We start from the raw sequence: 16,933 nt of genomic DNA on the forward strand, positions 1-16,933 counted from the left end.
GTGACCATCTACAAGAAGGGCAGGAAGGAGGATCCAGGAAGTTACAGGCCTGTCTCACATCAGTACCACGGAAGGTAGTGAAGCCAGTCATCTTGAGTGTTGTCACACAACAAACATGGGACAATTGAGTGATCAGAAACAGCTGGCATGGATTTATGAAAGGGAGATACTTCCTGACTAACCTAATGTCCTGTGAGAAAATGACCTTCTTAGTAGGGAATGGCTGTGGATGTTGTCTACCTGGATTCTATTAAAACATTTGACACTGTTTCTTAAATAACTCTCCTGGAGGAACAGGCTGCTTATGGTTTGGACAAGGTTTAGAGTTTTCTGCTGAAGAATAGTCAGGACAGCTGGACTCAAAATCATAGTAAGTGGAGTTCAGCCCAGCTGGTGGCTGGACACCTGTGGATTTCCCCAGGGCTCTGTATTGGAGCCAGTTTTGTTTAACATTTTTATCAGTGATCCGCACCCTCAGTAAGCGTGCAGATCACACCAAATTGGGCTGAACTGCTGATCTGCTTGAGGGTAGGAAGGTTTTGCAGAGTGGTACGGATAGGCTGGATAGATGGGCTGTGTCCAGCTGTATGGAATTCAGCAAGGGTAAATGCCAGGTCGTGAAACAACCTCCTGCAGCAGTGTAAGGCTTGGGGCAGAGTTGGGGCAAAGCTGCACTGCAGAAAAGGAGGTGGAGAGGCTGATCAACAGCCACCTGAACATGAGCCAGAAGTGTGCATAGGTGGCCAAGAAGGGCAATGGCAGCCTGGCCTACGTTGAAATAGTCTGGCCAGCAGGAGTAGGGAAGTGTTTGTCCCCTGGTACATGGCACTGGTGACACTACACCTCAAACACTGACTTCAGTTTGGTGCCCCTCATTATGAGAAGGATTTTGAGTTGCCTGTGTTGAGTATGTGAAGAGAAGAAAAGCTAAGATGGTGAAGGAACCAGAAACAAAGTTATGAGGAGTGACTGAGAGAACTGGGGCTTGTTTGTTCTGGAGGAAGTTCAGGGGAGACTCTCGTCACTCTCTACAACTTCCTGAAAGGAGTCTGAAGTGAGGACATCTGTTTGTCTCTTTTCTTAGGTTACAGGTAACTGAGTGTAAAGAAATGGTCTCAAATTGCACCAGGGGAGATTTAGATAGAATATTAGGAATAATTTCTTCACTTGAAATCGTGGTTAGGCATTGGAACAGGCTGCCCAAAAAAGGGGTGAAGTCCCCATCCCTGGAGGTATTTCAGAGATGTGTGGATGTAACACTAAGGGACATAGTTTAGTGATGGAACTCAGTAGATCAGGCTCATGGTTGGGCTTGATCCTGAAAGTCTTTTCCAACCTAGATGATTCTATGATTGAAGGTCACCTTAAAGCTGACTTGGGCTGTTTACTGTTGGAAAACAATGAATTTTGGCTAAGCTCAGTAAGAATGTACCAATAATATTATTACATAGAATAAAACTTACAGGGAGAAAGGCAGAAGAAGCATTTGGATTCTGATTTGCCCTACAGCCAAGCGTTACTTATTTAATTGCAAAGAACTTAAGCTGATAATGCTACTACCATTTTAAACACACCTTGTAGCCCGGGAACACTTCTAATGTTGCATCCAGAGCAAATGTAGCCCTGAGAACTGTCACAGACCTCTTGTATGCAGCAGACTCAAGACTCACTTCTCCCACTACTTTCTCAACTTGTAAGAGACACTGCAGCAAAACCTCCCTCCCTTCATCTGCTTTCAGATGCTTCAGGCTTTTCAGGTCAGATATAAACCTTCATGCCCCTCGGAAGGCATAATCCAGCAGTGCTAAGACTTCTGCTTCAGGAGTGCAGTCCTCCTGGTCTACAAGTCTATTGGTGCAGTGACTTCTCTTGTTCCTTCCTTGGAACAAATGTTGCACTAGGGCAGTGGGTCTCATACCACACAGCCTATGGGAGCAGATGGATCATGATGCCAAGAGGAGCCCAGGTTCTGTAACATTTAAAGACATTTAAATTCCTAATTCCTTTGAAATACCACACTGCTATGGAAAACTCTGATTACATATGGTTGGTTACAATAACTTCTTTTTTTTTCCTAAGCAGGAAATAAAGCAATAGTGATCTTTTCAGTCACAGTAACTGTGCTATGTGTGCTGGTCTTAAGTGCACAGCACAGTGCGCTGTAAGGGATGCTGAGTAAACAAGCTGGTTTCACAAGAGGAAGCTGTGGAAATACACTGGTAGTCACATAATCACAGAATTACAAAACCATAGAGTGGTTGATGTTGGAAAGGACCTCTGGTGGTCACCTGATCCAATGACCCTGCTCAGAAAAAGCCACCCAAAGCAGGCCACCCAGGCCCATGTCCAGGCAGCTTTTGGAGATCTCCAATGAGGAGACTCCACAGCCTCTCAGGGTGATCTGTGCCAGTGCTCCACCACCTGCACAGCACAGAAGTGCTTTCTGGTGTTCACCTCTTGTGTTTCAGTTTGTGCTTGTTGTCTCTTGTCCTATTACTGAGTACCACTGAAGATAGCCTGGCTCTATCCCTTTCCCATCCAAATGGGGCAAACCACATTTTGGGGCCCATTAAGACAGAATAACCAGTCAGTCAAAAGAGTTGATTATCCTACTGTATTTAGCAATGGTGTAGGCTTACCTGGAATATTGTGTGCAGTTCTGAGGTCCACAATATAAAAAGGAAGTTAAAGTCCCTGAATACATCCAAAGAAGGACAACAAAGCCATTAAAAGGGATGGAAAGCATGTCCTACTAGAAGAAACCAAGGACACCGTGTTTTCTAAGCCTGGAGAGAAGAAGGTTGAGGGGCAACCTCTTTGACCTCTATAGATTCCCAAGGAGGAAAAAAGGAGAGGGAGGTGCTCATCTTTTCTCCTTAGTATCTGGTGACAGGACATGTGAGAATGGCATCAGGTGAGGTACAGACTGGACATTAGAGAAAACCTCTTTACTGAGAAAGTAGTTAGACAGTGGAACAGACTTCCAAGGTTGACATCCTGTGCTTGTCTGTGTTTCAGACTTTGGAATAATGTTCTTAATGGTGTGTTTTAACTTTAGGTCAGCCCTGAGGTAGTTTGACAGTTGGACATGATGGACTGTGTAGGTGCTTTCCAAGTGGAACTGTGCTGTGCTGTGCTGTTCTGTTCTGTTCTATTCTATTCTATTCAATTCCCACATAGCACACAGGGTAGGACATGCAGTGTTCCAAAACTATTCCTTCAAAATTGAGTTTCAGTTAATGAGTTTTCCCCATCACGCAATCCTTTCTGTTATTTCTTCAAAGATTTATAGTGTCTTTCATCCCAGATGTCTGGAAAGGATTCAGTGGGGTCCTCAAAACTCTCCATAGCTCTTGTGAAGCTGCCAGCTACACTCTTGTGAACTTATTTTCCTAAGCTAGTTCTACGACACAAGCTGCTTCCCCCACACTTTGCTCAGTGCTTCTTTTGAGATTGATATAATGAGATGTTTGTTCGAGAGAAGTATAAAACAATGAGAGAATTAGGTAACTAGGCAGAGGTGGAACTTCCTTCCAACCACAAACCAGGGAATGAAAAATAATAGCGTTTCAAGATCTGCCTTCATTAGTAATTTAAACATGACAGAAAATATTTCTCCCCTTCCTCTGAGAAAACAAATTCCTTTTCATTTCTTCTTTACTACAGGTTAAGCTTCTTTCACTTCACATGTACCAGGTGCATTTTCTTAAAGAGGCAATTAGTTTGTAGATGTGTACTTAAATCCTGGACAATTTTCTCAGTTTCTGTTTTGCTCTGGTCTAATAGAAGATGTTATCTCTGTCTCCGAGGTCATGCCCCCACCGATGTTTTTATACTGTTTAAAAACAGACTTATATTTGTATTCCAAATAAACTTCTAATCTTTGCTAATGCTACCATGAACTTTATTTCAAATCCACATTCTTCCCAGTGCACTCAAATCTGTGAGTCAGAGTGATATCTTGGTATACCAGGCTATTTGTATTTTCAAACCTTGAAAACAAAAATCTTCCCATTTCTTTGGTTGATGTTACATCACATCCTAAAAGCCTGATTATTTTCCCAATAAAGGCTTGTAGAGTTACATAACCTGTTTTGAAAAGATAGGCAGCTCAAGGTTTTTGAGTCCAGTGACAATTCTCTCTGGGTACGAACCCCTTCAGTGAGTTACTGAGAAGCTTTCTTGGTGAGCAACATCCTTCCCAGACCTTGCTACTGCTGAAGATCTTATTGGGGTGATGTAACAAGCAGTTTTGTGCTGCTTGGCATAGGACAGCTCATGAATGAGTTTAACTGCACATACATTTCCCACAGTCATCAACCACATTAAAAACTGGTGTTCATAGCAGGATTTAATTTCTGAATGCTAGAAAATAAAAATAAGCATAACTCGGTGGCCCTCCAGCATGGCTCTGTTCTCTGACAGCTCCCAGTTCCTTTCCAGTGTTCTCACTGGGGAACTCAGTAGGGCCGTACTTGGTCAGGGGTTTTGTCATGGGTGTGGTGAAGTACTGGCTTAATTTGATATATTGACTGGCAGACAAAAGACCCTGCAACATGTTTGATGGCTAAGATTTGAGTATCACACACCTGTTAGTCTGGATGTGAAAGAAGAAATTGAATGGTCATGCTGTTCTGTGAATGTTTTTGTTAGCTTTATTATGATTGTGATTGTGATTATTGTTTCTTTAATTACGTAAGTATAGGTCAGCTTCCCCTAAAGCTAAGAAAGGGTCAGGAACAAGGTCTGGCTCCAAGACCTTCCCGTACAGATGATGATTATTTTGGTTTTAGGAAAAGAACAATGTTGATAACACATTGATGTTTCTAGCTGCTCCTAAGCAGTGCTTTACAGAGCCAAGGACGCTCAGCTTTTCCTACTGTCCTACCAATGGGGGTGGGGGGTTGGCACAAGGAGCTGGAAGGCACAGGGAGCCTAAGAAGCTAGGAGGAAACAAAATTAGGACAGCTGAGCTAAAGTGGGCAAATGGAGGGAAGGGAAGGGAAGGGAAGGGAAGGGAAGGGAAGGGAAGGGAAGGGAAGGGAAGGGAAGGGAAGGGAAGGGAAGGGAAGGGAAGGGAAGGGAAGGGAAGGGAAGGGAAGGGAAGGGAAGGGAAGGGAAGGGAAGGGAAGGGAAGGGAAGGGAAGGGAAGGGAAGGGAAGGGAAGGGAAGGGAAGGGAAGGGAAGGGAAGGGAAGGGAAGGGAAGGGAAGGGAAGGGAAGGGAAGGGAAGGGAAGGGAAGGGAAGGGAAGGGAAGGGAAGGGAAGGGAGAGAGGAAGAAAGAAAAGAAGGGAGAGTTTGCAAAAAAATTGGATTAAGAAAAGTAGAATCTTGTGTGACAAAAAATAGGTGACCAGAGGCTGGAGGCAATTTGACAGACTTGAAAATTACACTGGAGGGGGCAAAGCAGTTGGCTTCTCAGCTTTGAGTCTGCAGAGAGTTCTGGAAGATACTTTTGAACCATCAGGTTTCTTTCAAGAACGTTGAGCTAGATGGACACAACAAAATCTAGTCAAAATCAGCATTTTGTTTGTTATGCTCATCCTAACCCACACAGCATCTGCATGGCCTGGCCTGGTGGGCCACACCACCCTGGGACGTGAGCTGTGACATCCTCAGGCAGCACCAGCTGGCCAGCAAGGCATGGCCTGAGCCTGAGGGATGGGGAAGGGGGCTACCAACACAGCCATGTCTGTGTGACAAGGTGGAGCTGAGCATACCTTAGTGCTGTTTCCACACGTTGGCATAATGAAGCCCTGACCCAACAGGAGAACCAGACATCCTCTAGCTACCCATAAGACAGTGTGTAAGTACTTCTGATACCAACTGGCCTGCAGAGATGTGCTGGCAAACCATAACTTGAGGCTTCATTCTGCACCAGGGAGTTGCTCTTTCCCTAACAATTGTGGGCAGGAAATTTTTGGTGACATCAGCTAGAATTTTGGCTATACTAACACTTATCTTTTGCAGATTCTTGTGAGAGGAAAATGCAGTCATCTGGTGAATAAACTGTTCACCCTCTTTCTTTTGTTAGTATTTAGCAGAAAGAGATTCTATGATTCTAATTATCAGAAAGAGAAAGCATTGTGTACATGCAACACAATTGCAGTCTTGAGAAATGCTATTGTTCTCAGAAATCAAGGTGTGTTTTGAGAACTATGTTTGTATTCTTACACCCTTTGTACATATGCAACACTTCCTGCTTCTGCAGTATAACAGTATGAGGAAGCACCGAGAATGCTGCAAGGAAAGCTGTACACTTGCATTCAAATCTCATCTTAATTTCAATGCTAAAAATGTGGGAGGGCAAAAAGTGAGTAAGCCTGTAAACTGTGATAACAGAACAAGCTATTTTTCCACACACACGCAGACGCACAAAATACTGGCAATTTAGAAATGGGATGCATAGAATGAAAGATAAATGGTCACCCTCATCTTTCTTACCTCTGCTCTCTCTCCGTCCAGCAAACAGAAAAGGCAGCTTCCTGGAACTGAACCAGGAACTCAGTGATGGGTCATGCACAGCACCACACCGTACAGAGGGTTTTTTTCTTCCTTGTCTTCAGACTCTCTTATTCCCCTTCTCATTAGCAACACAGGAAGGGGGACAGAAGTCAGTCTTGCAACAGAAATACATCAGGTAGTGGATATTCATGGTAGAAAGCTGGCAACAGGTGATATACTTAATGACTGGCAAGAGTCTTCAGCAATGACCGTGCTAATTATTTGAGAAGGAAGATGAAAATGATGATTTGATAGTATGTGTGGAATGGAGCTCTTCCATCTCACTGTGGAGCACTACACATCATTACTGCACTCCTACCTGGAAAACCACAGCTGCAGCACACAGCTCACACTGTGAGAGCACCATCTAAAGGGCAGTTTATACTAATGCAGCAAAGCATGCAAAAAGACATCTCTCTGTGCTTTTCTCTTGTTCTTCTGATGAGCATTCACGCACACGACGACTCAGTTTAAAACTAAAATGGATGAACTCATTTATGTTAGCTGTGCAACTTTTAAGAGCGTGTGAGTTTTTCCCTGTGATTGCTTGTCAAGGTTTTCCATGGTTTGTTCCCTTCTCAGCCAGATGTGTTTTCTTCAGTTCAAGGGCATCAGAAACATTTGAGACTGTTTCTCCTTGTAGAAGGACGAAAGTCTTTACCCACACTACATGCTTTTTTTTTTATTATTATTATTCTGTAGATTTCCAGATTTAATAAGTACATTCCTCTCAAAAATAGTTTTGAAATGAGATTTTTTGATTGTTTGGTTTGGTTTGTTTGTTATGTCTTATGGTTTTCTGTGTTGTTGGGTTTTTTTTCTTCACCCAGGTATCTCAGCAGGCCTTATGGGCTGCAAACAGAGTCATTTGCTTCAGAATCATTAGGGCTGTGCCTCCCACCTCCCATGCACCCATGGTGAGGAGAGGGAGCAGAGCCACATGCTTAACAGTTTCAATACAGGGGAAACAGAAGGAAGCCTGTTTTACTCCACTTCATGCAATGTTCCCATACTGCAAGAAAACAGTTAAATGAAAAAATAAGTTACCTGGCAACATTATAATGTTTTCTATCAAAGGATTGATTCTAAAATAAATGCCACACATGTGGCATGCTGGACATTACACAGCACTTGTACATCAAAGTAATCCAAAGCTTAATGGCCACAGCGGGAGCCATGCGGAGTGCACCAGTAGTGCCCTATTTCTCATTAACATCAGTAATGTGCTCTTACATGGAACGCTGTTCATGTTTCCAGACACCCCTTCTCTAAGTGGATGCAGCAGGACTAGGAGACATCCTATGCTCTTCCTGACAAATCATCACAAGGTTTGGAGTGCCCACACTTTTCAGGCAAGGTGGAAAACACAAGGAGTCAAAAAGACTATCAAAGGACAGATCAGTCGTATAGCTGAAATAAGGTACTGAACTTTGGGTAAGTAACTGAAAGTAACTCTATTTCTATTCTGAAATTTCAGTTACTGAAAGATGTATGCCTGCCAGGTAATGTATTTACTTCATCTTGTACATTCTGTGATTTGAATGGAATGATTGTCCAGAATATGCCACAGATTCAATGCATTTTATGCATTTATATGAATACAGTGGTCATCCACTGCTGCATATTAATTAATATTAAAAGCATAGCAAAAGAACACTCATTGCTTTGGGGCACAAATCAAATGCTGGATAAGGTGATCTATAATAGGCTATTCCAAAAATATTCATTCCGGTACATCCACTTGAGATATGTGAAGTATTTCTTTGTCATAGTTGGAACATGATCTGATCCACTATTGCTTGTCCTGTGGCCCTAAATCTTTATTAAGTCTCCCAGACAATTGCATTTTTGGTATTTGCTCAATAAACTCAACCATAGTTTAAGGCTGCTTCATACTTCACATGTCATCTTGAAGACATCTTTTGCCTCAGATTACATAGCATTTGTTAAATAAAGTAATACTGGAAATACAATTAAATTTCCCCTATACTTTACACTGATCTTTTACTAACAAGAATAAGTTAAGTTGGCCTTCGACCCAATTCAGTTTTCATTGTCTGAGACACATTTAGAGCTAATGAAAAGTTAACATTTTGTTTCAATCTACTCTGATTTTCTTATGTAATATTAAAATTTCTCAGTTCCTGTCTTCACTTAAGTCAACTGTTTGTTTTTTTTTTTTTTTACATATAATTATTATTCTTTAGAAACACACACACATCATACACACACAGTTACAAGCACGAAAGCCATTTTCCTCCTGAGTTCAAGGAATGCAATCCTTGTAACAGACCATTTTTGACAGATGCAGACTTATGAATGAATCTATGATTTGCAGCAGATGGGAGTAGGGTGGAGTGCAGGGTGGAAGTCTTGTCTGCAAACATCTCTGTGCAAACATATCTCTTGGCTCAGCAGGGAATGTATTTTAGGACAAATAACCACTGGAAAAAAAATAGGTAATACAAATTCCTAATGCCAACAATACAAACATCACACTTTTAAGAAGTTTGTTTCTTATACATATGGCCTTTTGGAAGCCTCATCTGTTTGGTGTTAGACATGATTTGGGCATTGGGCACAGCTTTACTTTCACTGGAGTAAAGAGCTGCTCACATATTGTACTTACTTGGTACCTACACAGCTAGCACAGTTTAAGCCTGGCAAATTGAGCAGTACTGTAAAATACAGTGTTTTTTATACCAGTCAACAGTGGTGTCATAGAATCATAGGACAGTTCAGGTTGGAAGGGACCTTAAAGATCATCTAACTCCAACCCCCCCAACACAGGCAGGGTTGCCAACCCTACATCAGGTTGCCCAGGGTCCCATGCTTAAGGAAAGTTGTCAGTGTTGTCAGTGGTGAACGCTGTTGTTGTTTCTCAAGGAAGCAGACCTACACATACCAAAAGAGGCTCAGGCTGGCTGGGCTAATTATTCTGGTAGCCAACTTTAAAATCACATCCAACATTGATTCACCTACACCAGTCTTGTATTCAGTAGCCAATATGCACACTCGCATTAGACAAGCAACACATTTTTGTCTCTCCTTATAGCTTTACTTTCCATTTTATTGCAAACTTATTCTGGAGAGTCACTGAACTAAGATTTTTGTTGTTGGAGATGGCGTTGTTTTTTAAATAGCTTTTTTGGAAAGGTTCCTGTAAGCCCAGCAGAAGCAAGGTGTGTACAGGCAGTGGGAGACTGGCTGCCTTTGCCTGTGATGTGCAGTACCTCTGTGTGGGAAGGAGTCCCATGTTAGATATTGCTTTTCCCATCACCTGCCTTGATTTGCCTCAACAGTGACAATCATCTCTATAAACACCACATTTTGAAATTAAACTTACTTTTGTTCATCAGCACATGTTTTCAGTATTGGTGTTCGAAGGCTGAATTTGAATACAGTTCAGCTGAAATTAGTTCAGCCAATGTGGAGAAGTGCTCTGCTTACCTATACGGAGGGGCTTGTTGGAACTCAGATGGACAAAGGCAGCCTTGGCTTCAGTAAATGTGAGATGGTGGAATTCAGAATCATGTGGGCAGAGAAGAAAATAAAAAGCAAGCTCACAGCCACAGGCATCAGGAGAGAGAACTTCAGCCTCTTCAAAGATCTGCTTGGAAAAGTCCTGTGGGATGGGGCCCTGGGGGGAAGAGGGGCCCAAAAAAAGCAGGTTAATATTCAAGGATAACTTCCTTCAAGCTCAACAGCAGTCCATCCCAACAAATAATAAGTAAGCAAAAATGCCAACAGGCCTGCATGAATGAACAAGGAGCTCCTGGCCAAGCTCAGACACAAGCAGGAGGCATGCAGAGGGTAGAATCAAGAGCATGTAACCTCGGAGGCATGCATAAACATTTTCCAAACATCCAAAGATGAAATTAGGAAAGCTAAGCCCAGACAGAATTGAACCTGGCCAGGGATGTCAAAGACAATAAGATGACTTGGGAAAATGCAAGCCTGTTGCTAGACAAGTTGGAGAACATGGTTAGGGACAAAGGATGGGGAAAAGGCTGAGACATTCAGTGTCTTCTTTGGTCTTCAGGTATCCCAGGTCCTAGAGATCAGAGACTGGGGGAAGATGGTGGAAGAGGATCAGATCAGGAAAGGTTTAAGCAAAGTGGACATAAGTCCACAGACCTTGATGGGATACTCCCACATGGGATGAGAGAGCTCTCAAACATCATTGCAAGGCTACTCTCAATAGTTTTTGATCAACAACGGTGACTGGGAGAAGTGCCCAAGGAATGGAAGAAAACACAGAAGTAACTGCTGTCTTCAAGAAGGACAAGGAGGAAGACTGAGGGAACACGAAGTTTGTCAGTCTCATCTTGATCCTTGGGAAGGTGATGGAGCAGCTAGTCCTGATAACCATTTCCAGACACATCAAAGACAAGAAAGGCACTGGGAATAGTCATCACGGATTCACCAAAGGGAAGTCATTCTTGAATAACTTGATGAACTTCAACAATGAAATGACTGGCCTGACAGAGGAGAGAAGATCAGTGGATATTGTCTACCCGGACTTCAGTCATAGAATCACAGAATCATAGAATCACAGAATCATAGAATCACAGAATCACAGAATCATAGAATCATGGAATCATAGAATCATAGAATAGACTGGGTTGAAAAGGACCTCAGAGATCACCTGGTTTCAACCCCCCTGCTGTGGCTACCCAGAGCCACATCCAGCCTGGCCTTGAATACCTCCAGGGATGGGGCATCCACAGCCTCTCTGGGCAACCTGTTCCAGTGTGTCACCACCCTCTGTGTGAAAAACTTCCTCCTAATATCTAACCTGAACTTCTCCTGTTTCAGTTTAAAACCATTCCCCCTTGTCCTATCACTATCAACCTATGTAAACAGCTGCTTCCTCCTCCCGTTTCTATGCTCCCTTCAAGTCCTGGAAGGTCACAATGAGGTCTCTCCAGAGCTTTCTCTTCTTCAAGCTAACCAAGCCCAGTTCCCTCAACCTCAAATCAGTAGAGTGTTTGACAGTCCTCCGTATGATACTCATAGGTAAGCTGTTGGTGTGTGGCCAGGATGAGCAGACGGTGAGGTGAATCAAAAAGCGACTGAATCACCAGAGCCAGGGGGTGGTGATCAGCAGAATAAAGTCTAGCTGGATGCCAATAATTGGCAGTGAACCCCAGGGGTCAGTACCAGATACAGCTCTGTTTAATGCCTGCATTAACATTAAGTCTGGATGACGCAAGTTTGAAGGTCACATAAAGCTGGGAGGAGTGGCTGATATGCCAAAGGGTTGTGATATATCAGAGAGACGTGGACAGGCTAGAAAAATGAGCTGACAGCAACCTCAAGAAGTTAAACAAGGAGAAGTGCAAAGTCCTCCTCCTGGGGAGGAGCAACCCCAATACCATGCTAGAGGTCACCCAGCTGTTAAACTACCAGGTAGAAAATGGACCAGGGGGTTCTGGTGAAAACCTATGGGGATTCTGCATAGTTGACTAGCTGAAATACATCACACTGCTCACTCATTTCTCCTCCTCAGAAAAACAGGCGGAGAAAATATGATGGAAAAAAAAAAACCTTCAAGGGTTGAGATAAGGAAAGGGGAAGAGAGAGAAAGGGAGGGATAATTTTGAGTCTTCTCCTAATCTCTTTAAATGCTTTTTGTTACAAGACCAAAATAGGACTCAGTTTTCTCATGAGACTGTTCTTCCCACCCAGCCTGAAAAGGCAGGAAGGACTTTTCGCATGGTCTGTTGATGCATTTGCTTCTCAGCTAAAATAAGTATAGTGACATGACTGACAATAGAAAGTAAAAATGAAAAGTAAAGAGAAATACGAGCATGTCAATACAAATTTGAATATTAGGCTAAAAATGAGTACAGAATTGAATCTTAAACAAAGCATCTCATTCTTCCTGGTTATGAACTGCCTGAGCCACGAAGATGCAGTGCTTTTCTGAAGCAGAGGAATGAGGCAGATATTATCAGGTATAGGTTGTGAGGGTGATATGAGGTCTCCTGTGGTTTGCACTCTACAAAGTGGAATGCGTTAGTGTATTACTAAAGGATTTCTAATTGGAGGATGTATACAGAAATAAACAGTTGGATACTGTTGAACAGAAGAGGTATAATAACAATAATGTCTCATGTTATTTTCATGGCAGTTGTAAAAAAGAGTGGCTTAAAGACTTCACAGCAGAAAGACCGATTACTTAAGCACACAAGTGTATCAAAAACAGTGCCAAACAAAGGAGTTGACTGAAAATAATAAAGAGAATGAGCACTTTTCCATGTAGAAATACACTTAGGAAATGTAACTCAGTTTCCTTACTTCAAATATACAGTTTTCATTTGGCAAAATCAGAACTCGAATTTATGATCTAGAGTGTTTCCTTACTTTTCCTTATTTTGCTTACTCACATTATGATGTAAGCAAACACAAAATTCCTTCCTAGATAAGATATCACAGAAGTCATTAAGATCTGCAAGTTCCTTAAGCGGATATTTTCTGGGTCCATTAATATTCTAGTATGAAGTGACGTCAGTTAAATTCCATTTTTGACTTGGTCTGTGTGATAAGCTGTGAGATAAAGTCTCAGTAGGAAATGTGGAAAAACTTCATATTCACCTCCATGTGCAGAGTTCTCATCCTTGGTTGACTGGTCAGCACTGGCTGCTGCTTCTGTGAAACTCAACAGCATTGCAAAGTGTTACTCAAACACTGTTTTTCAGAAAACATCTGAATTCTTCAGTCTTATCTTTTCCGTAGGAGATCAGGTTTGTGATGAACAGCTGACTTTTGTAAAACACTGCACCATTCTCCACAAACTAATTAGGAAAAAAAAAAAAAAAAAAGCAATTCCCTTTCTCCCATGCCTCCTCCACGTCCTCCAATCTCCAGATATAAACCATGGGTTAAATATGGAAACAACATCATGCTGAGCAGATAATTGTTTCCCAGGAAATCCCTTCTCTCCACAGGGTAGTAAGCACGACGACAAAAGCAATTTATTAGGCAGGTACTGGAAGTTATAAAGTACAGTTATTCTTTGTGACATTTTAATAGATAGTGATATTTTCTTCTTAACCAACAATATTTCGGTGCAACACCTACAGAAAAGAGTAATAGAGGTACTTATTGCTCTTTTAAAACTGTGTATCACGTTCTGCAGTCACAGATCTCAAGCTGTGAGGGAGCAGAAGTGTACGTAGGCAGCAGATGGACATTTCCTGAGATTGCCACGATGCCCAGAGAAAGAAGGGCACGGGCCATCCCTTCCAGAACATCCGTGCCACAGACACAGCCGCATTGCAGCAGTGCCCCAGGCATCCAGCTGCCCCAGGTCATCTCCAGCGCTCTTTGGATAGCTACGGACACCCAGTCCAACTAAATACTGCCTGAGCTGGGAATCCCCCACGCTCTTTTTCTCTCAAATAGGTTTTTCTTGCTATGATGGAAAGATGCATCGCTCTCGCAACTCTGTGAAAGGTTCACTGTTTGTCTGACCCGAAGGAGGGAAGGAGGGAAATAACAGCCTTGTCTGACCCCTCCACGACTGGCAGCACCCTGTGACCTCCTTCAGTGATCGTTACGGAAGCAAACCTACAGGAATCCCACACAGCTTGGCGTTTGTTGGTTCTAAAACCAGTGAAATGTATTTTTCCCCTCAATTTTGGAATTTGGGATCAATCTAGGAGGCAGCTAAATAAACTGGCAAATGTGGGAGTCAGAGCCACGGCTGAAGTTTAATCACATCCACATGAGAACTCATCGGGACTTGGCAACTCGCCACCGTACATCTGCTTATTTTATCCATCTTTTTCCACTCCCCCAAGTTTACCAAAAGCTAGTAAGAACTACCCAGACCTGGTTTGTATTCTAATTCTCTTCAGGAGAACACTGTACGTGCCAACCAAATGCGAAAAAAAAAGAGCTTATTCCAACTTCCTTTTGTTCCTTGACACTGTCCTGAGAGCCCATCTGTTGCGGGAAGCACTCCACCTGTGAGCAGATGCCTCCTTGCTTTGTGCTCTATTTGCTCGTGTACCTCAGACTGGAAGTTCTTCAGGCAGCATTCTGCTAACCACTCAGCGTGCTTTCCTTACCGGAGATGGCTCTGCTAACAGTAATAGCACTACCAGTGCTGTTTGATGTCAGAGAAGTTAGTAACACGCTGCAAGCTGCTGTGTGCCCTGCTTCACCATGCCTCCTCCAAAGCGTCTTCGCAGCGACCAAACCACAGCAATCATGCCACACTCCTGTAAAGGCAGCAGCGTGCAGCCACCATGGCACAGGTGATGCAGATGACAGTATCTAAGGGGTTACTTGTACTGTAATAGAAAGCAACAGCAATTTGACAGTTTCTTGCTGAGCAGTTTCTGGCTAAGCTGTCCCCACAGCTTATTCGGGCAGGTTAATGGCGTAACTGCACTGCTTTGCTCAATGCAGGAGGTAGCTCAGTAATTGGAAAACAGGAAAAAAAGAGTCACAGGGAACTAAGCCCTGCACTTGTGGAAGAAAAAGAAAACCCCGCTGGCTGTAGTGGAATACAAGCCTGTGGAACACAACCTATAACACTGAAACAAATTCACTCCTAATAGGCATCCAGCCGCTTCTCCTCAAACCTGCATGCTTATTATGCATCAGAATTATTTTCAGCTGTGAATAGTTATTGAAGAGTGATAGGGAAGACGGCAAGCTTGTATTGTAATGGTGGAATTTTTTAGAGACCATTTGTTACCAGAATCTGTATGATCTTCCAGTGTTTTGGTTACAGCTTTGGTTGTGACGTCCTCTAGTGAGACGTTATGTCTTCTTTGTCTGTGCTTCCTATGGCACATGAGGAAAGCAACAGCTAACTTCAGATGATACTGGAGTCTTAACAGAGAAAACATCCAGTGTTTAAGTTAAATAAGTGACAAAACATAACATTTTAAACAATACCCCCAACCTGTGAAACATTCCTAAGGTGTGCACAGAAAGCAATATCCTGTGTGTATGGATGAAGAACATGGTTAGCTCTTCACAAGGCCAGGCAGAGGTACGATTCCAGCCATCTCATCAGATTTCCCACTAGAGAGGCCAGACACATTCACTCTGTGATGACTGCAGTAAATGCTTAATTATAGAGTGACACTGTAGACAATGCAGTGCAGCGGCGAAACACCTTGCAACACCGAACACCTCCATTGACAGCAGCTAAGGAAGCTATAGCAGCTCCTTGCTGTTTACAAACCTGCTAAGAGAAGCACCCAATTCCCAAAATGCTATTCAACCTTTGGATGATGAAGCTTCAGACAAGAGGCCATGTGCAGTGCTGGAGAGAGGGGCAGTTGTGCGTGCCATTCTTGAAGGGGGTTATTAACTGGAGGTTTGTAACTGCCTGGCATATTGGCTTTCCTCTGGTAGATGCTGACGTGGTCCACCTGTTTCCATCACACTGCTGAGGCTCCCTGTGACCTCAGGACAGCTGGCAATGTGGCAGCATTGTTTGAGCAGCATGCTCTGCTGGCATTGCACAGATTTTCCCCATAATGGTCAAGAGGAAGGTATAAACATATGCCCCATGTTTCCTGCAGACACAGACTTCTGCTTACCTTTTTAGCCATGAAAGCCTTCTGTCCCCAGAGGCAGCGCCAGCCTGGCCTCAGCGCCGTGCCAGGCTGCCTCGTTAGACCTGCTGTTCTGCTCACGGAGCTTCAGAGACATCACGTAGAACCCTCCTGTGCTGTTTATTCCTGTAATTTACTGTACAGCTCCCATTCTTCCACTATTGGGAACATGTGGAAAATGACTTATGAGTCACATTAGGCCCCCAAGTATAGCAAAAGGGAATAAATTATTGCCCTGAAAATTTCCATCCTTCACTCTCTTAAACATCTGCACCTGCTGCAGAACCCAAAAATCCACTCCCAGTATCAGAAGGGGGCTCAGAGTGCTAAGGGGGAGCTGTCCCAAAGCAGTGCCAAGGCAGACGGGAGATGGCCAGGCGGTGAGAGGAGAGGCAGCCGTGATGGGACTCCGCAGAGCACCAGGAAGACATACAGCACTAGGAAGCATCTATGCCATGGCATCTGTGGTTACCCATCTTGTGATCACTCTGTCTAGGGGACTCTGCACAGGCACAGCTGCAGCATCGTGGCCTTCATAACCCAGGGGTTGTTCAAGGGCCAATTGGGGGTCAAATCTGATTTTAAATGAGCATGTTTAGAAGTCAAGAAGTTCACATCTCACGGCGCAGAGCTGAACTTGCTGGCCTCAAAAGAAGTATCTCCTGTCTTCCTGTAAACAGGCTATCCCAGAAATGTTGACTCCAAGCAGATTAATGATTTCAAACAACCTAAAATGATGTCACTCAGCCAGGAGCACAGGCTCTACTGGTAAGTTGCATGTGATGACAGAGATAACTGAGTTTGTTCTTTTGCAGAGGACAATAAATTATGCTAATAGTAACAGT

The sequence above is a fragment of the Gallus gallus genome, chromosome Z, assembly GCF_016699485.2.
Source record: "Gallus gallus isolate bGalGal1 chromosome Z, bGalGal1.mat.broiler.GRCg7b, whole genome shotgun sequence".
In the NCBI taxonomy this organism is placed as follows: Eukaryota; Metazoa; Chordata; class Aves; order Galliformes; family Phasianidae; genus Gallus; species Gallus gallus.